Source organism: Trachurus trachurus, assembly GCF_905171665.1.
Source record: "Trachurus trachurus genome assembly, chromosome: 7".
Lineage (NCBI taxonomy): Eukaryota > Metazoa > Chordata > Actinopteri > Carangiformes > Carangidae > Trachurus > Trachurus trachurus.
The window spans coordinates 5,286,986-5,307,858 of NC_139901.1; the positions used below are offsets into that span (position 1 = coordinate 5,286,986).

Genomic DNA, 20,873 nt, shown 5'->3' on the forward strand with positions numbered 1-20,873 from the left:
AGCTTCAACTGTGTTTATATTGATTACATAGCAGATAAACAAATGTAATACGGTAACGATAACCTCTCTGTATGTCTTCACGCTGGTCCTGTTGCTGCGGTGCTAATCAGACACGGGCTCAGAACCAGAACCAGCACTGGAAGCAGCTCGGTGGAGAAGCTTGTAGCTAGTAGCAAGCTAGTATGAAATGTTTATGTGTTGCCTGGCAACAGCCTTGTCTCCCTTCCAGTTGCGGAACGGTTGGCGGAGCCAAAGAAATGATTAAATAAACAAACAAATCATAATCTCTTGTAGTTTATTACTGTTCTAAAATGCGCTCGTAGCACTGTTGTATAAAAGCAATATCACACTCGAGGTCGTGCTGTTGTACTGTATATCAGCACGGTGTGATTATCTGCTAAAATTGCCGTATGAGCTAAGCTAAGCTAAGCTAAGATAATAGCTCGGACAAGAAAAAACAACCTTCACGAGACGTGTCACTCAGTTATTCCACGCATCGCATTTGTAAAAAGCACGAATTACATCCTAAAGATAATACCACACTCGTGGAATGATAATTAAAAAACTATTTTTCTTACCGTTCGTTGAACCGCTCTGTCTACACCAAAGATGGTGGATTTATGGACTTCTTCCTTCTTCTACACTTTTGGTGCATTACCGCCACCTTCTGTCCTGGAGTGTGAACCAGACTGCACGAAGAACAAACTTCCGCTTGGGACTTCCGGTATGGATTGGATGTATGGCGCCGCCCGTGTCCGCCATATTGACTGCAGTTGGGTCCCTCTCCTCCCCCAAGGCTGCCCGCCCGGTTTATTCTCTCTTTTACTTTTTGGCGATCATTTGGGGCCCCCTGGTGGCCGGGGCTCGTTTCAATTGAAACGTTTGAAACAGACTGTAGGTAGGCTATTACTGTAAGAGGTTGAAACATAGGTAAGACTAGAAATAAAAAACTGCTCCCCTCCCTACCTACTTTCGAATAACATCTTGAAACCACACTGTAGCCTATATAAAACAAAACTGAGTTTTATTCTTTGGGCTTTCACTCTCAGCATGAGAGTTGTGACGTCTGTTTTTTTCTGTCTTGATTGTATTTTTACAGTTTTGACAAAATCATAAACGATCTTGACCCAGTAAAGGCGTTGTTCACGTCGTACCGTATCTTCCTTCTGTATCTTCAACATCTGTTACATACCAGACTGTAAAAATTACATACCGGTGGGGGCTGATCACGTGGTCTGGCGTGTCAGAGGAAGTTGACGCGTGTGAGCCAATGAGCGTCGAGCTGGCGCACAGGACGTCAGCCATTGGCTGTTTCAAACGACTTAAAAGCTGAACGTTACATCCGCGCGGAGTTTATTCGTTTTCTGCGTCGCCCTGAAAACGCACTGCAGCGGTAAGTTTTCCCCTAAATATTTTCTAAGCAGCAAAATCAATACATTTCAGGGTTCAGCTTTAGTAAACGAGGCAGTCGCGGAATGTTGCTATATTTATTATGTGTTACTAAGAATGAGCAAAACAAAGCATGTTATAAGTTCGACCGCTTGTGTTTAGCGTCAGGCAGAGCTAACCAGTTGTTTTTGCCTCGATAGCAGAGCCGCAATGTAAACTAACAGTTAACCTACAGTTAGACCACTAAAGTTGATTTCGTGGCGCAATTTACTATCTGAATAGTAACATGAACCCAACAAATGCACATTGTTAACCGTGAAATGCATGTCTCTTGGTGAAGCTTTTCCGGTTCAATTCCCTTGTTTATTGTTAAAGCCTTTGGAAACCTGACTATATATAGTAAAAATGCTTATATTATATCAAAGTCAAGTGCCTCATTAAGCATCCACAAAAGTCTGAGTGACAATAACTATTCACAACTATTAGAAAACCTTGTTTAAAAACAGCTCATTTTGCTATTGACCCCTTGCACGTGACGTCACGTTCCACTCGCGATAGCTCCGGACGCCATGATGGACGGCAAAAGAACAGTGAACGTCAATGTAATTGAATGGGCGCGTTATAGTTTTGTGACATACCGTGGTTGTAGGGTTTCCCCTCCTTTTCCACTGAGCTGGTTCCAGTGCTGGTTCGGAGCCAGAGCCTGACTAGCACCGGTTCTTTGCTTTTCCACCGCTTAAAAACCGTTATTGGTTCTTAAAACTGGTCTGAAGCACCAACTCCTTGCTGGTTTAGAGCTAAGAACCAGGCTGGCCACTGGCAGCGGGGTTACATGAACAACAGGACCAGTGTGAAGATATACAGACACGTTATCGATGCCATTATAAGTTAGTTTATCTACAGTGTATAGTCGATGTAAACACAGTTGAAGCTAACTAGCTGAGCTACATGCTGTGGCTAACAACAGCTAACGCTCGTAGTAAACATAGCACCGTCACAACGTAGTTGCCGCCGTCGGATCGCGCCGATTACAACGAAGACGGCTTCCCGTTTTCTTTTATTTTTTCAGCCGGCTTTAATCAGAGAATGATCACTAATTATACAGACGTCGGGTCAGGTCTTCAACACCCACGGGTCGGACCAGGTTTTACTTTCCAGGTCTGTTAACTGTAGTTAGCAGCAGCAAAGACAGCAGCAGCTGCTGTATGGGGAGTGTGGCACTGACTTGACGTTAACTCCTTAGCAGTGGAAAAAGCACAGAAAACTGAGATATTCTACGGTGAATAACAAAAAAACAAACGGATTATTGCAACGGGTGTGTAGATATTCTATTTAAAATAAGTGATAATGCTGTAAGGTTGTAGTGTGAAGTGATCGAGCCACATTGTTGGACGGCACCCATACAGTCCATAGACAGTACATTATCACTGAGCACTTTCTGCCGTCCGTCATGGTGTCGCCTCTCGCGTAACGTTCTAATTGTGACGTAGCTGCAAGGGGTCAATTGAGGCACTGTTGAGGCCACTGGTCAGGACAGTGTGGGCGTGGCAGATAACGCTATGATTGACAGCTCCATTGTCATAGCAACACGTCAATGGCGACCGTTAAAAAAAAAAAAGTCCTCACTGGAGGACGTGCATCGATTGATTGATGCTATTTAGCAGCTAACTAGTCTACCAGCTTCGTTTTGGAGCATCATAACCGTCTGTGGTCGTAGTCTCACAGAAAAAAAAAAGAAGCTTTTAACGGTCACTCATGTCTGTGTGAGCGCCAGGAGGGGCTGACTGACACACACACACAGAGACAAGGCAGGTCGCACTGGAAAGCTAATAATGCTAAAAGCTAATCGCCAATTTACACACACCCTCCCTCCCTCCCCTCACCCCCCCAAAAACCGGCTGTATCGGCTGCAATGTAGAGAGGAGTTTGTGAGGAGTTGTGGGCACACACACAGACAGACAGACTGACACACAGACACAGACAAGGTAGGTCGCGCTGGAAAGCTAATAAATGCTAAATGCTAATCGCCACACTGGTTGACATGGCTCTGGTTGTGAGGACTTCAGAGGAGTGGTGGAGCGACCGTTAGCAGAACGGTTTGTTCGCTGCCACTGGGGGGCTGGGTGAGAGAACTGACGTGGCGATTTATGAGGTGGTAGGATTATTGCGTGATAAATCCAGAGATAACTCCGCCCAATTCAAACCTACTGTACAAAACCTTAAAAGACAAATATTTTCAATTTGGATGGAAACTTTTTTCTAATTATTTTTACATGTTTAATAATATGTACATAAGACCCTAAAATACATGGTTAGGAGGCCTTTGGTGGATTTGGGTTTCCAGAGGCTTTAACTTACAGGCGATACCACCCATCGAAAAGCAGTTATTAGCTGTACTAACGTTAGCCCAGCTTTAGTTCCTAGCCTGGTTGCTAATACTAATGCAGGTTGTTAAGCAGGGGATGTGGTTGTTGACCCTGTTTACTGGTTTCTCTGTAGGTGAACTGAGGAAGAGTCATGGCTACGAGCGACTCCGGAGCTGTACGAGTTCGACGCCCCGTCCCACGTCGTGGACCTCAGAGAGCTGGCTAGCGCAGACATAGACGACAAGCGGTTTGGTGAGTCTCCTTCAACACGCACAACTCTTTATTTGTGCCACAGCCGGCTACAGCAGCATTTTTTCTTTTCAACGTAGTGGGTGTACTCCTCACAGCAAACTTACCCTGGACAGTGTTTTGTTTTTAGACCAGGTCGCTCTTTGTTGCTTCCTCATGCAGTCAGAAAAGCCACTGGACAAGAGTGATTAAATAACATAAGAAAGAAGTCATGTAAACCGATTCCTGCAGCAGTGATGCTTTGAAGCATTGTTCTTGTTTGGTTAGACGTGAACTCTACACCACTGTATGAACTGATCTGTGTTAAGTACATTGCACTTGGCTGTTTTTGTTTATCCGCTTGACACCAGCCAGGTCCGTTTAAGGTTTTTAAGGTATGGCTTGGTATGGTGTATATTTCTGCTTGTGAACTGCTTGCAGTTTTTGATGTTTTTTGTCTCTGTTTTCATCAACTTGTACAGCACTTGATCTAAAGTGCTTTATAAATACATTTAATACTGCTATTTATTAATTATACAAAGAGTGAATTTCTATGTTTGTCTCCTTTAATTTTATTAGTGACCCTGTTTGAAATGCTATGTTATGGTATTATGCATTTCACATGACCATGATTAAAGTTCCTGTTACCACAAACTTGGAGCTCTTAAACTGAAACTGGTTTTGAAAACGGGCTAGCCTATAGTACGTATGTTTTTTTTAAATGCCCATCTTAGAATATTTCTCGACTCAACTGTTGACTGTGTCAATACAGACCAACAGGCCGTGGGTGCAGATGCTCCCCTCGCTACTCCAATGGAAGAAGCAACATGCCTGATAAACCACAACGGCCACTGTGTGTCCTACAGTCGAGACAGATGTGGATGCTGGTTAGTGTTCTTACATTATAGCGATTTATTTATGTGCATAATTCTCTGCCCTGTAATTTGAGTTGGTCCTGAGAAAGGAAATTCAGCCATTTCAATTGATAACGCTTGTTTAATGTGGATTGATCTATGTTCTAGGTCCTGGCACTTCCACATCGCCACCTGGAATGTCACGTCCTGGGGTCCTGAAACGCAGACAGGTGGCCAATCAAGGAGGACCATCAATAAAGCCCCTGCCCAACCACGCAGGTACGGTTCCTAATCAGCTCGCCAGTCTGAGCTGATTAATGTTTGAGAGTGAGCACAGGACAAGGATGTGCTGAGTGACTTAATGCACAGCTCATCCTATATATCGTTAGCCTCATAGCATAATTGCCTAAGTCATATTCGAACATTTCGGGAAAATAGAAAAAACACAATTTCTAGCAAGCGCAATGGTATTTTTTTTTGATAATGTAACAGCAAGTTCAAACCAGACCTGTGAACAAGTTTGAAAAAAAAATAAGGACACAACATCAACTCCATAACAAAGAAAAGTGACTTAGGCAGAATATGTCATGACTTAGGCAATTTGTCTCTTACAGTACATAATGTATATAATGATAACAATAACCAAGTCTAACCTTATCTAAGGCGTTTTTAAAGTCTAATCTAACAAAGTTGTTTTAAAGTTTAGCCTTATTAAAATTAAGGGGGGGGGGGGCTGTGATCCTACCCGTGCAGGGAAGTTACATAGTGCAGTTTCAGCCGATGCGACCCGGCTCAGGCTGCAGCGGCAGCACCATTCATCCTATTAACCATTTTTCTACCATTGCAATGAGTCTGGAAACATTATTTTAAGGCCGAAAAACTCTGCAATATTGCTTTAACCTTACCTAAGTTGTTTTAACCTTAAACTAAGTGTTTTACCCTCACCTAAGTTGTTTTTAACCTTGCCTAAGTTGTTTTTAACCTTGCCTAGTTGTTTTTAACCTTGCCTAAGTTGTTTTACCCTCACCTAAGTTGTTTTAATCTTAACGAAGTTGTTTTAACCTTAACTAAGTTGTTTTTCCCTCACCTAAGTTGTTTTAACCTTAACTAAGTTGTTTTAACCATACCTCAGTTGTTGAACAATATCAAGTTGTTTTAACCGTACCTCAGTTGTTTGAACAATATCAAAGTTGTTTGAACAATATCAAAGTTGTTTTAACCTTAAAGCAGAAGTGAGGTGATATATTTGTGTTAATATAAGTCTTAAATAGTTATATCTTCCGACAGCAATCACTTACATAGAGTGTTTGGACTGAAAACACGGGTCTCTCAGTCCCTCTGCTCTGCTCTGAGCCGAAGAGAAAACATTTATCGTATCCTACAGTTTTTATCCAATGAGGAGAGAGAACGGCATGCAGGGCTGTGTGTGCAGCAAGGAACGCCGTGAATGTGGTGACGTAGCGACGAGGACTGTTATGGTGCGTTCAAGGAAACTCGTATTTTTCCGACCGTGAAGTGGTACCAGTTCGATCTGGTACGAGTTCACCGGTCGGAAGTTACGAGTGGCCGTTATAGTGACTTTCACCGGTAAAACAGGTCGGAAAAACACGAGTGGTTGCCTGGAACGCTACAAAGTCGTAAGTTGTGACTTGAAGCTGTAATTTACGATTTCAAAAGCCTGCCTGGAACGCAGCATTAGCGGAAAACGACCGGATCACTCACTTCTGCTTTAACTAAGTTGTTTTAACCTTAGTTATTTTAAATGTCAAACCTTAACCAAGTTTTAATTAGATGCTATGTGAACTCCTTTTCAGCTGTCTAATGATGAGGGAGGTCATCATAGTACTGGTGGTCCCAATATTTAAATTAAAAAGCATTTTCAGAAATGCTTTTTCATTTTAAGAATGCATCTGCATCATTTGACTGATTAATCAACAACCATACTAGTTGGATTTTCATTTTCTTCTTCATAACTGCATATTTTATGCCATAATAAAAAAACAAAGAGCATTGACAGGCATCTTTGAATTATGTGCACTATTTTGCAGATCATGAGAATGAAAATGCAAATAGGATTGATGATTAAATCAAATAATGCAGCCACATTCTTATAATGAAAAGACTTAAAGGATAGTTCACCCAAAATTCAAATTTCACTCATTATCTACTCACCCTCATGTCGACGAAAGGCTGGGAGAATTTTCAGAGTCTCGGAGTTACGGGGGGGTCCGCGCAGCAGTATTTGTCCATATAATGGTTGTGAATGGTGCTCACTTTTCTTCGTCCAAAAAGACACACCAAAAAACATCCAAATACCTCCATACTGCTCGTCTGTAATTTCCCTCTTGTATTGAAGCCCCGACATGTAGAAATTGTTCCGAAAAAAAATTAAATAAGTCTATATTTTAAGCTTGTTTGTAGTGGAAGCTCCCAGTGTCTCAGTTCACTGCTCTTCCTGTGCACTGACAGGCGGAACAATTTCTCATGTCGGCTCTTCAATACAAGAGGGACATTACAGACGAGCAGTATGGAGGTATTTGGATGTTTTTTGGGTGTGTCTTTTGGACCGAAGAAAAGGTGAGCACCATTCACAACCATCAAATGGACAAAGAACTGCTGTGCGGACCCCCCCCCCCCCCACCCCCCCCCGTAACTCCGAGAAGGCAGGGAGGACTCTGAAATTTGAATTTTGGGTGAACTATCCCTTTAATCATCATGATTTAATTCCATATACCAAGAATACTTATTTTATTTCTAGTCAAAACAATATCTTTACACTAAAATTAAGTTTTGCTAGCATTAGCTAGCTCTTACACTACATCATATCTTGTTGCTGAAATGTGATTACAAGTTTAAACACACAGTTCCTAATCTCCTTGATTGACCTGAGAGTACATTTTACTATCTAGAAAGTTGAAGGAATGAACCAGTTTACCAGATGAATCGAACAGAAGATCTAATGCTTCACTTATGTTCAACTTTCGTGTGCAATCAGCCATCTTTGTATATAGTGGCAAAATTGCCTAAGTCAAAAAGATGACTTAGGCAGTTAGTGATTTTGGACTCTAAAAAGTCTTCTGATTGGTTGAGGACATAGCCAATAAGGCAAGGTGATGCAGCAGTGGTAGGAGAGGAAAGTTAGGCAGATATCTCAATTTGGCCAAAAAATGACTTAGGCAATTATGCTATGAGGCTAACGATATGCTACAAAATATCCTTCATCCCCTCTGCAATAACCACCCTGAACAATAAAAAATGAACACTTTGCTGCAGCCCCCTTTCTCCTTTTTTAGCATGACTGCACAACGTTTTTGTTTTAATGTTTTTATATGAGCCTGTCAAAGAGAATTTCTGTCACTCATGACAGACAATAAAGCTTATCTATTTATCTATCTAGCTCTGTAATGAAGCAAACTTTACCCGTTTGAAATTGTTATAATAAATGAAACTGAAATGTGCTTCAGACGATCCAATACTAGACAAACTTACTGTGGCTCAGTGGTGACATCAAGGCAGGTATTTCTAATTTGCATCAAGATGTGGTTAAGGAAACTTCACCCAAAATCGACTTGGAGAACTGTTTTGGACAATTCAAAAAGTGAACTGCCGCCATTATATGAAAACCTGTTTCCAGATAACTGAAAGTTCTCAAACCGTTCTTGGCATGACGGTGAGTAGAAAATTGGTGAATTATCGATTTTGGTGAAGTATTCCTTTTTTAAATTGCATCCAAACACAAAGAGTTTGGATGTAAGGTGTTCTGTTCGTGCACATGCAACTATTACAGGAGATAGAAGTTACTCAACTTGTCACCGTGTTTTTCTATAACTCAGTTTTCTTCCTCCTTTTCAGGGTCTCAAAACGTAAAAGCGTAACCAGCTCTACAGCTCAGCCAACATCCGCTGCAACCACCGTCTAAGAAACAGAAAAAGTAAGTGTCCCTGTCAATGAAGCAAACTTTACCCGTTGAAATTGTTATAATAAATGAAACTGAAATGTGCTTCAGACGATCCAATACTAGACAAACTTACTGTGGCTCAGTGGTGACATCAAGGCAGGTATTTCTAATTTGCATCAAGATGTGTTAAGGAAACTTCACCCAAAATCGACTTGGAGAACTGTTTTGGACAATTCAAAAGTGAACTGCCGCCATTATATGAAAACCTGTTTCCAGATAACTGAAAGTTCTCAAACCGTTCCTTGGCATGACGGTGAGTAGAAAATTGGTGAATTATCGATTTTGGGTGAAGTATTCCTTTTTTAAATTGCATCCAAACACAAAGAGTTTGGATGTAAGGTGTTCTGTTCGTGCACATGCAACTATTACAGGAGATAGAAGTTAACTCAACTTGTCACCGTGTTTTTCTATAACTCAGTTTTCTTCCTCCCTTTTCAGGGTCTCAAAACGTAAAAGCGTAACCAGCTCTACAGCTCAGCCAACATCCGCTGCACCACCGTCTGAGAAACAGAAAAAGTAAGTGTCCTGTCAATGAAGCAAACTTTACCCGTTTGAAATTGTTATAATAAATGAAACTGAAATGTGCTTCAGACGATCCAATACTAGACAAACTTACTGTGGCTCAGTGTGACATCAAGGCAGGTATTTCTAATTTGCATCAAGATGTGGTTAAGGAAACTTCACCCAAATCGACTTGGAGAACTGTTTTGGACAATTCAAAAGTGAACTGCCGCCATTATATGAAACCTGTTCCAGATAACTGAAAGTTCTCAAACCGTTCCTTGGCATGACGGTGAGTAGAAAATTGGTGAATTATCGATTTTGGTGAAGTATTCCTTTTTTAAATTGCATCCAAACACAAAGAGTTTGGATGTAAGGTGTTCTGTTCGTGCACATGCAACTATTACAGGAGATAGAAGTTAACTCAACTTGTCACCGTGTTTTTCTATAACTCGTTTTCTTCCTCCTTTTCAGGGGTCTCAAAACGTAAAAGCGTAACCAGCTCTACAGGCTCAGCCAACATCCGCTGCACCACCGTCTGAGAAACAGAAAAAGTAAGTGTCCCTGTCAATGAAGCAAACTTTACCCGTTTGAAATTGTTATAATAAATGAAACTGAAATGTGCTTCAGACGATCCAATACTAGACAAACTTACTGTGGCTCAGTGGTGACATCAAGGCAGGTATTTCTAATTTGCATCAAGATGTGGTTAAGGAAACTTCACCCAAAATCGACTTGGAGAACTGTTTTGGACAATTCAAAAGTGAACTGCCGCCATTATATGAAAACATGTTTCCAGATAACTGAAAGTTCTCAAACCGTTCCTTGGCATGACGGTGAGTAGAAAATTGGTGAATTATCGATTTTGGGTGAAGTATTCCTTTTTTAAATTGCATCCCAAACACAAAGAGTTTGGATGTAAGGTGTTCTGTTCGTGCTCATGCAACTATTACAGGAGATAGAAGTTAACTCAACTTGTCACCGTGTTTTTCTATAACTCAGTTTTCTTCCTCCTTTCAGGGTCTCAAAACGTAAAAGCGTAACCAGCTCTACAGCTCAGCCAACATCCGCTGCACCACCGTCTGAGAAACAGAAAAAGTAAGTGTCCCTGTCAATGAGCAAACTTTACCCGTTTGAAATTGTTATAATAAATGAAACTGAAATGTGCTTCAGACGATCCAATACTAGACAAACTTACTGTGGCTCAGTGGTGACATCAAGGCAGGTATTTCTAATTTGCATCAAGATGTGGTTAAGGAACTCACCCAAAATCGACTTGGAGAACTGTTTTGGACAATTCAAAAGTGAACTGCCGCCATTATATGCAAACCTGTTTCCAGATAACTGAAAGTTCTCAAACCGTTCCTTGGCATGACGGTGAGTAGAAAATTGGTGAATTCTCGATTTTGGGTGAAGTATTCCTTTTTTAAATTGCATCCAAACACAAAGAGTTTGGATGTAAGGTGTTCTGTTCGTGCACATGCAACTATTACAGGAGATAGAAGTTAAACTCAACTTGTCACGTGTTTTTCTATAACTCAGTTTTCTTCCTCCTTTTCAGGGTCTCAAAACGTAAAAGCGTAACCAGCTCTACAGCTCAGCCAACATCCGCTGCACCACCGTCTAAGAAACAGAAAAAGTAAGTGTCCCTGTCAATGAAGCAAACTTTTACCGTTTGAATTGTTATAATAAATGAAACTGAAATGTGCTTCAGACGATCCAATACTAGACAAACTTACTGTGGCTCAGTGGTGACATCAATGCAGGTATTTCTAATTTGCATCAAGATGTGGTTAAGGAAACTCACCAAAATCGACTTGGAGAACTGTTTTGGGACAATTCAAAAGTGAACTGCCGCCATTATATGAAAACCTGTTTCCAGATAACTGAAGTTCTCAAACCGTTCCTGGCATGACGGTGAGTAGAAAATTGGTGGAATTATCGATTTTGGGAGAAGTATTCCTTTTTTTAAATTGCATCCAAACACAAAGAGTTTGGATGTAAGGTGTTCTGTTCTGTGCACATGCAACTATTACAGGAGATAGAAGTTAACTCAACTTGTCTACCGTGTTTGTTCTATAACTCAGTTTTCTTCCTCCTTTTCAGGGTCTCAAAACGTAAAAGCGTAACCAGCTCTACAGCTCAGCCAACATCCGCTGCACCACCGTCTGAGAAACAGAAAAAGTAAGTGTCCCTGTCAATGAAGCAAACTTTACCCGTTTGAAATTGTTATAATAAATGAAACTGAAATGTGCTTCAGACGATCCAATACTAGACAAACTTACTGTGGCTCAGTGGTGACATCAAGGCAGGTATTTCTAATTTGCATCAAGATGTGGTTAAGGAAACTTCACCCAAAATCGACTTGGAGAACTGTTTTGGACAATTCAAAAGTGAACTGCCGCCATTATATGAAAACCTGTTTCCAGATAACTGAAAGTTCTCAAACCGTTCCTTGGCATGACGGTGAGTAGAAAATTGGTGAATTATCGATTTTGGGTGAAGTATTCCTTTTTTAAATTGCATCCAAACACAAAGAGTTTGGATGTAAGGTGTTCTGTTCGTGCACATGCAACTATTACAGGAGAGTAGAAGTTAACTCAACTTGTCACCGTGTTTTTCTATAACTCAGTTTTCTTCCTCCTTTTCAGGGTCTCAAAACGTAAAAGCGTAACAGCTCTACAGCCAGCCAACATCCGCTGCACCACCGTCTGAGAAACAGAAAAAGTAAGTGTCCCTGTCAATGAAGCAAACTTTTACCCGTTTGAAATGTTATAATAAATGAAACTGAAATGTGCTTCAGACGATCCAATACTAGACAAACTTACTGTGGCTCAGTGGGTGACAATCAAGGCAGGTATTTCTAATATGCATCAAGATGTGGTTAAGGAAACTTCACCCAAAATCGAATTGAGAACTGTTTTGGGACAATTCAAAAGTGAACTGCCGCAATTATATGAAAACCTGTTTCCAGATAACTGAAAGTTCTCAAAACCGTTCCTTGGCATGACGGTGAGTAGAAAATTGGTGAATATCGATTTTGGGTGGAAGTAAATTCCTTTTTAAATTGCATCCAAACACAAAGAGTTTGGATGTAAAGAGTGTTCTGTTCGTGCACATGCAACTATTACAGGAGATATGAAGTTAACTCAACTTGTCACGTGTTTTTCTATAACTCAGTTTTCTTCCTCCTTTTCAGGGTCTCAAACGTAAAGCGTAACCAGCTCTACAGCTCAGCCAACATCCGCTGCACCACCGGTCTAAGAAACAGAAAAAGTAAGTGTCCCTGTCAATGAAGCAAACTTTACCCGTTTGAAATTGTTATAATAAATGAAACTGAAATGTGCTTCAGACGATCCAATACTAGACAAACTTACTGTGGCTCAGTGGTGACATCAAGGCAGGTATTTCTAATTGCATCAAGATGTGGTTAAGGAAACTTCACCCAAAATCGACTGGAGAACTGTTTTGGACAATTCAAAAGTGAACTGCCGCCATATATGAAAACCTGTTTCCAGATAACTGAAAGTTCTCATACCGTTCCTTGGCATGACGGTGAGTAGAAAATTGGTGAATTATCGATTTTGGGTGAAGTATTCCTTTTTAAATTGCATCCAAACACAAAGAGTTTGGATGTAAGGTGTTCTGTTCGTGCACATGCACTATTACAGGAGATAGAAGTTAACTCAACTTGTCACCGTGTTTTTTCTATAACTCAGTTTTCTTCCTCCTTTACAGGGTCTCAAACGTAAAAGCGTAACCAGCTCTACAGCTCAGCCAACATCCGCTGCACCACCGTCTGAGAAACAGAAAAAGTATAGTGTCCCTGTCAATGAAGCAAACTTACCCGTTTGAAATTGTTATAATAAATGAAACTGAATGTGCTTCAGACGATCCAATACTAGACAAACTTACTGTGGCTCAGTGGTGACATCAAGGCAGGTATTTCTAATTTGCATCAAGATGTGGTTAAGGAAACTTCACCCAAAATCGACTTGGAGACTGTTTTGGACAATTCAAAAGTGAACTGCCGCCATTATATGAAAACCTGTTTCCAGATAACTGAAAGTTCTCAAACCGTTCCTTGGCATGACGGTGAGTAGAAAATTGTGAATTATCGATTTTGGTGTGAAGTATTCCTTTTTTAAATTGCATCCAAACACAAAGAGTTTGGATGTAAGGTGTTCTGTTCGTGCACATGCAACTATTACAGGAGATAGAAGTTAACCAACTTGTCACCGTGTTTTTCTATAACTCAGTTTTCTTCCTCCTTTTCAGGGTCTCAAAACGTAAAAAGCGTAACCAGCTCTACAGCTCACCCAACATCCGCTGCACCACCGTCTAAGAAACAGAAAAAGTAAGTGTCCCTGTCAATGAAGCAAACTTTACCCGTTTGAAATTGTTATAATAAATGAACTGAAATGTGCTTCAGACGATCCAATACTAGACAAACTTACTGTGGCTCAGTGGTGACATCAAGGCAGGTAATTCTAATTTGCATCAAGATGTGGTTAAGGAAACTTCACCCAAAATCGACTTGGAGAACTGTTTTGGACAATTCAAAAGTGAACTGCCGCCATTATATGAAAACCTGTTTCCAGATAACTGAAAGTTCTCAAACCGTTCCTTGGCATGACGGTGAGTAGAAAATTGGTGAATTATCGATTTTTGGTGAAGTATTCCTTTTTAAATTGCATCCAAACACAAAGAGTTTGGATGTAAGGTGTTCTGTTCGTGCACATGCAACTATTACAGGAGATTAGAAGGTAACTCAACTTGTCACCAGTGTTTTTCTATAACTCAGTTTTCTTCCTCCTTTTCAGGGTCTCAAAACGTAAAAGCGTAACCAGCTCTACAGCTCAGCAACATCCGCTGCACCACCGTCTGAGAAACAGAAAAAGTAAGTGTCCCTGTCAATGAAGCAAACTTTACCCGTTTGAAATTGTTATAATAAATGAAACTGAAATGTGCTTCAGACGATCCAATACTAGACAAACTTACTGTGGCTCAGTGGTGACATCAAGGCAGGTATTTCTAATTTGCATCAAGATGTGGTTAAGGAAACTTCACCCAAATCGACTTGGAGAACTGTTTTGGACAATTCAAAAGTGAACTGGCCGCCATTATAGTGAAAACCTGTTTCAGATAACTGAAAGTTCTCAAACCGTTCCTTGGCATGACGGTGAGTAGAAAATTGGTGAATTATCGATTTTGGTGAAGTATTCCTTTTTTAATTGCATCCAAACACAAGAGTGTTGGATGTAAGGTGTTTCTGTTCGTGCACATGCAACTATTACAGAGATAGAAGTTAACTCAACTTGTCACCGTGTTTTTCTATAACTCAGTTTCTTCCTCCTTTTCAGGGTCTCAAAACGTAAAAGCGTAACCAGCTCTACAGCTCAGCCAACATCCGCTGCACCACCGTCTAGAAACAGAAAAAGTAAGTGTCCCTGTCATGTCATCAAGATGTCCTCCTGCCCTGCACTGGTGGCGCCTTCTCTGAACTGAGAATAGCAACAAGACTTCATCACTGTGCAACAGCTTTTCACTGCACTTGTTTTGTTCCAGGAGTCCTGTGGAGGACCCTGCTGAGTCTTCGAAGTCGGGCAGCAGGAGTGTGCCAGCTGCACCCACAGGGGTAAGACTACTGCTAGTACCACTTGTGAAACTGTTCGTCAGCCTCTTCAAATATTGCATCTCTTTCTTCATTGCTTTTTATTTCTTGTCTTTGCTCTATATTCCTTTCACTGTCTTGCTGCTGCGACACTGTTAATTTCCCCATCGTAGGTTCATACGGTGTATTTCTGCTCTAAACTTGGAACTTTTCTGTTCCACTAAGAAATGAAAGTAACAGTGGAAGGACCAGTTAGCTTCTGGACTCCAAGTACTCAATGGCGAGAAGTGAGATCTAAAATAGATTTTTATTTCTTTTGGGCTGATGACAGGCAGCTTAGCTCTGAGGAGCTGGAGCTGGAGCGCATCAAGAAGCTCCAGAACGAAGTGGCTCTGCATCGCAAGAAGAATGAGGCCAGCGACAAAGCTGCTCTGGCTGGAAGTGAGTAGATCCAACTGTCCTCACTTTGTGGGAATGCAACAACACTACTGAATGGATTTGTGTACATGTAGGATAATAGAGGGTACGCGTTACGTCACTTCCCCTGGGACACGCCCCTTTCATTCAGACCGAGTGGCAAAACAAACCTCCCTCAATTGGCCATTTAGATTTAAACAGAATCAGAAACTAACCACTGGTCTCTGCCCTCCCTCCTACAGTCGGCTATCTACATGTAAATACAGTCACATTGTTTACGCTGTGTTTTTAATTACTTCTGTACACACAGCGTGTGACCGCGGTCATCAGCAGGGTGACAGAAATGCTCATCCTGACTATTACAACCACCACCGTCAAACTGTTAACACACAACACAATTAAACATGTTTCACACATATACAGACACATACAACACAGTATAAGGAAATTAAAATGCCTCGCTGGCTGCAGCCCTGAGGGAATGAGTGCACCATGCGACAAAAAACTTCTTATTAAATCTGCATAAAAATAAACGGTGTTAAATAAAATATTATACAAAACATAAAATGACATCATCATAAATTATATTTATGGCAGTTAAACTGACACCTCACTTCTATGTTGAAAACCTCTGACATGTCAAACATTTAGGATGTGTTGGACTAATTCATCCGTCTAACCATCATCACTATGACACCTGAATCAGAAAAAAAAATACTGTTCGAGTGACTTTTGAGGTTTGGTAGGTCAAGCATGCTTCGTCTCAAAGATTTAAAATTTTGGCGGCTCTTCCACTCAGTGGGCGTAACCGCAGCGACTACCTAGTACCGTGACGTCACGTGCGTACCCTCTATAAGCTGTTTGGTCTGTTTATTGTTTGACCGTTGTACCATTGTACCATACCACCAGCGAGCGCTTCATCCAGTGCGTCCCGCATGATGCTTCGCAGACAGTGCCTCTCAGGTAAGCGCTTCTTATTCTGACAACTTGGACATTTTCTTGAAACCATGAAACTCCGTTTGCTGTATTAAATTAAAATGCCACACAATAGTGACACATTTGAACAGCCTTCTGTAAATTTACATACAGCTGTCAGTGCACCCCTCACTTGTTTTTGTTTTTAGGCAAAGACCAATAGAGCGCCACAGTCCCCAAACCCTTCAACCTGTCCACGGGCAAGAAGAAGACAGAGTCTGGCGCCTACGTGCCCATGGCTCAGCAAGATAGTACAGTTTCAGAATCGAACCCCGGACCGCTACCATCTGCGCAGCCCGCAAGAGTCAGGAGAGAGGTGGTTCTCTTTGCTTCATCAGTGTTCAGTTGGTGTATTTTTTTTTTTGCCATAGCATCTAATGATTAACATGTTAAACTGGTTCTAGGGCCGACCGCAGTGAAGGGAGAGCACCTGAAGCTCACCATGCCTCACTCTCCAAACCTGATGACCCGCCAGAGGAGCCGACCCACTGCGACCAAGAGCAGCGCTGAACTGGAGGCTGAAGAGGTGGAGAACCTTCAGAAGTAAGTAGCCTTTAGTCAGCTTCAAAGAGACATAACAACATAAACACATGTAGAATACAGGCATTTTACCCAGTTAAAGGTAAAGGTACTTTATTGTGTCACATATACAGCTAGTACAGTGGAATTCTTTCTCTGCATTTAACCCATCCCTGAGGAGCAGTTTCCTTGGAGTTACACAGCTGAACTGCAGGTTTGTTTCAGCACAATCTATATTATTAAAATTTTGTAAATAACAGCAGATGCAGATATTTGTGGCCAAATGAATGGAAAATAATTTCCTCTACTAAGACTCTGTCCTCCCATTGATAGGGCATGTGTTAAAATGTATCATAAATCCATTGGAGCTCCAAAAGCTGAAAAGGTCGATTTATTTATTCAGGATCTCATTTTCGAGGGGTCCTTCCGCAAAATGCAACAGAGATATGAACAGGGAAATACCAGGCCATTGCTAAATGAGAAACTTTTTTCTCAGCAATTTTTTGCCTGGTTAATTAAAGGATGATGATGATGATGATGAAATGAGAAATAAGAATAAGACAAAAAAATTAACATCAGAAACAAGAACAGGGAGTTTGCAAATTGATTGGAAGTGATGTTTTGAAACCATAAAGAGAAGTAATAGACCTAAGCTGGCATAGGAGATGGAGCTTTGAAATAAAATGAACGACGACCAGATTCTTTAGATATTCTAGGAGTACGGAAAAAGAGGTGATCTGTATGTCTAAGGCTGTATTGTTTAAATATGAGGGAAAATTAAGGTGAATGCATTTAAAAGTAAATAATGACCAATGAACATAAGCGTATGTCAGTGGCTGCCTTTTTGTTTCTTTTGCTAGAAACGTTTACTTCGGCCTTGAGTGTTCCTCCTGTCTGCACAGACTCCTGACTGTTGTGTTCTGATCACAGGTTCAGGTTCAAGGCCCAGGAGCTCAACAAGAAAATCCTGGAGCAGCCAGAGGATTTAAAGAAGCCCGCAGTGAAGGAGTCCACAGTACCCACAGGGTTTGAGCTGCAGGTAGAGAAGAGGCTCCAGGAGAGACGGGCAACCAAGAAGCCTCAGGACGACGAAGAGAAGCCCCACACATTCAAGCCGCAGCCTCTGCCCAAAAAGATCCTGGAGGGAGTTGTGGTGAGTTGAAGCCTTGCTGCCAACAGTTCAGAGCCAAGCGCTGAAGTTTACACTTGGCTGGCTGTGATTATTCAGAGGAAACACAAGGCTTTTAAGGTTTGTTCAATAACCAGGTGTAGTAAACAGGATTTCCTCTGATCAACAGGGATTGCCGGAGAAGAAAGTTTTACAAATAACTATACCAGAGTCTCCAGCTTTTGCCCTGAAGAACAGAGTCCGTGTGGAGCGCAAGGTCGAGGAAGTAAGGGCATGTTCTTTTGTCATCAATTAATTTATCGTCAAGTCACTTTTGAAGTTAAAATTGAGAATATTCAGATCCAAGCTTCTCAAATCAAAAACATTTATATTTTCTATTTATGCCTGAGTGTTTTTAGATATAGATCAAACCAAACTGTCAGGATGATAAGTTACAGCACCAATGGTACCCAAATCCCTCCATCCCTGCCATTCCCATGGAAAGGACTAAACCTGGTGTCTCTTGGCAGGAAAAGCGTCCGTCACCAGTGAAGGCCCTTCCGGTGCCTCACTTCGGCCTCCCCTTCCAGCCCCGGCTCCCAGAGACCCACCACGTGGAGGTCTGTCCCTTCTCCTTTGAAGAGAGGGAGCGAGGGAGGAGGGCACTGAAGGAGAAGAGGCTGGAGAAGCAGAACGAAGAGGTGCTGTCACACTTCCCCAGTGTCCTCACACATCCAAACAATAAAGACACAGTAGTGTAAACCACTGTCCTCTGAACTCTCTCCAGGTTCCACAGTTCAAGGCTCAGCCTCTTCTGTCAACGGAGCGCCGCTCCCGGGCGCGCCGCTCCCGGGCGCGCCGCTCCCGGGAGCGGCAGGAGTACGAGCGAGTGGCCAGCGAGAAGGAGGCGCTCAGGGCGCTCATGGAGGAGCAGCAAAGACAAGAGGAGGAGCAGAGGAAGAAGGATGAGATCGCCAGGCTACGGCAAGACAAGGTTTGTCTTAATCAGTATTAACTGATTATCATACTGATTATCATGAGGTTTATATCCCATAACAACAAAGACCACATGCAACACCAGGCTGGTATATACACTGCAGTCTTGTGGTCAGCAACCTGTGCCTGCAGCTCCAGTCTGTCTCACAGTTTGTCTTTACTCTCTGCAGGTCCACAAGGCTCAGCCCGGCAGACACTATAGGACTGTTACAGTGAAGAAGAGTGAAGTTCCCCTCACCATACCCCACTCACCAAACTTCTCTGATCGCTTCCGCCTGTGATAAGCCTCCTTCGCTTCTCTGTTCAAAATTTGCATCTTTTTCTACTCCAGACGTTTGGGGAAAATGTAATATAATAATAATAATATAAACCTGTGTATTTTATTTTCTAAAGCTCAATAAAGTTATCAAATGGCAGCTGTCGTCGTCATGGATTTTTTTCTTATGTGAAGGAGTAGGTTCATTTCCTCTTGTTGGTGCAAGCTATTTTTAGAATGGCGGAGCAGAGCCGTGAGTTGCTCAGAGCTACGCTACGGAGGCTCATGGAATTTCTTGGTTTCACTCATCAAACTCGAAAACAACTCCGTCTCGTAACATTCCGTTAGCGTGGTGAATGTGCAGGTCACAACTTGCATTTTGGAGTTGTTGGATTGTGTATTTGCTGAGCAGTTGCAGCTCTGCTCCGCCGTTCTAAAAATGGCTTGTACTGACAATTTAAGGTAACAAACCTACTGCTAAGACTATAGGGGCGGCAGTGGCTCAGGCGGTAGAGTGGGACTATGGCAATGGGCCAATTTGCCAAAATGTTGAACTATCCCTTTTAAGGTGTGGAGTTTCTGTGGCCTTTTTGTGAGGTGGTCCTGTATAGTGGTACATTGTCTGCAGGAGATTCCGACTTGCTCGCCCACCAGGAGCTCTGTGTGTTTGTGTGCACAGGGGCTGCTAAAAAAACCTTTCTTAAGCACTGAACTAGTGCCTGAATATATGAATCTCATCTCCAGTATGTTCTTAGTTGTTCCATTACCCCAGTGTTAACCCTTCATTCACTTCAGACTCACTTCAGTTGGGTTCGCTCACTGTTTTATTAAAGTTGGGCTCAAAAAAACAACAGCAAAATAGCGTGTAACATCAAATGACAAGTGTTACTTTGCTGATTGACAGCAATGTACAGAAGGACAGTGCTCTGATCCCAATATGACCATGGTTAGAAGGCAGCAATGTTGCAAATATATATAAAAAAAGACAGTCTGCGTTTTATCAAATAAAATATACACAGAATAAATAGATGCGTAACAGGCGTTGGAGTGTCTGTTAGACAGAGTGAGTGAGAGAAACTGCTTTGGATACATAAAAGGGCACAATTTCTGTAACTTGAAAGTAAAATTCAACAACAAAGTTTTTACAAAAGCATCTAAAGGTCAAATTTTGATTTATTCCTGAGAGAGCTTAAGGCACAACGGGATCGTTTGTGATCCACACCAGACCCTCCAGACCATACAGGAGCTTTAGATTTGGAGCCGAGAGAACAGCTGCACCAGAGCAGCTCCATGTGTGATGACCACAAAGTGATGACTCGGCACTCAGGTGCCGTGTGCATGTCCACAATCAACAAAACATCACTTCCTGCCCTGGAAGAGTCCCCTGTCTCCAGGTGTCTCTGTGTTTGCATCGAGAGGAATAATGAAGGTTATTTAACTGCATGTGGACACAGGACCTGAGTCTGAGGTCCAGGGCCGCTGCACAGTTTGCTTGCAATGATAATCCAGTCTTGACAACATTAATAACATTCTTAGTTCTGCTCACATCATTATAACAATTAGTGCCTCTCAGTGATGTATGCTGGCTGCTGTTTTTGTCTCTTAGGGTTTGAACGGCATGATACTTTGTCTTAATATCTCGTTTTTCTGCCACCACACACATCTGTAATATGTTCAGGAAGTTCATGGAAA

General features: G+C 41.8%; 1 pseudogene across 1 annotated transcript; it reads left to right on the forward strand.

Moving 5' to 3' along the window:
- Positions 1–609: 609 nt before the first annotated feature.
- Positions 610–19,206, forward strand: LOC310988909 (targeting protein for Xklp2-like; annotated as a pseudogene). The gene is made up of 15 exons: positions 610–724; positions 3,903–4,007; positions 4,756–4,870; positions 5,006–5,116; positions 12,496–12,572; positions 14,865–14,934; positions 15,242–15,351; positions 16,277–16,290; positions 16,466–16,618; positions 16,707–16,845; positions 17,752–17,974; positions 18,120–18,215; positions 18,460–18,630; positions 18,717–18,923; positions 19,096–19,206. The product of its transcript is annotated as a targeting protein for Xklp2-like (transcript).
- Positions 19,207–20,873: the final 1,667 nt, after the last annotated feature.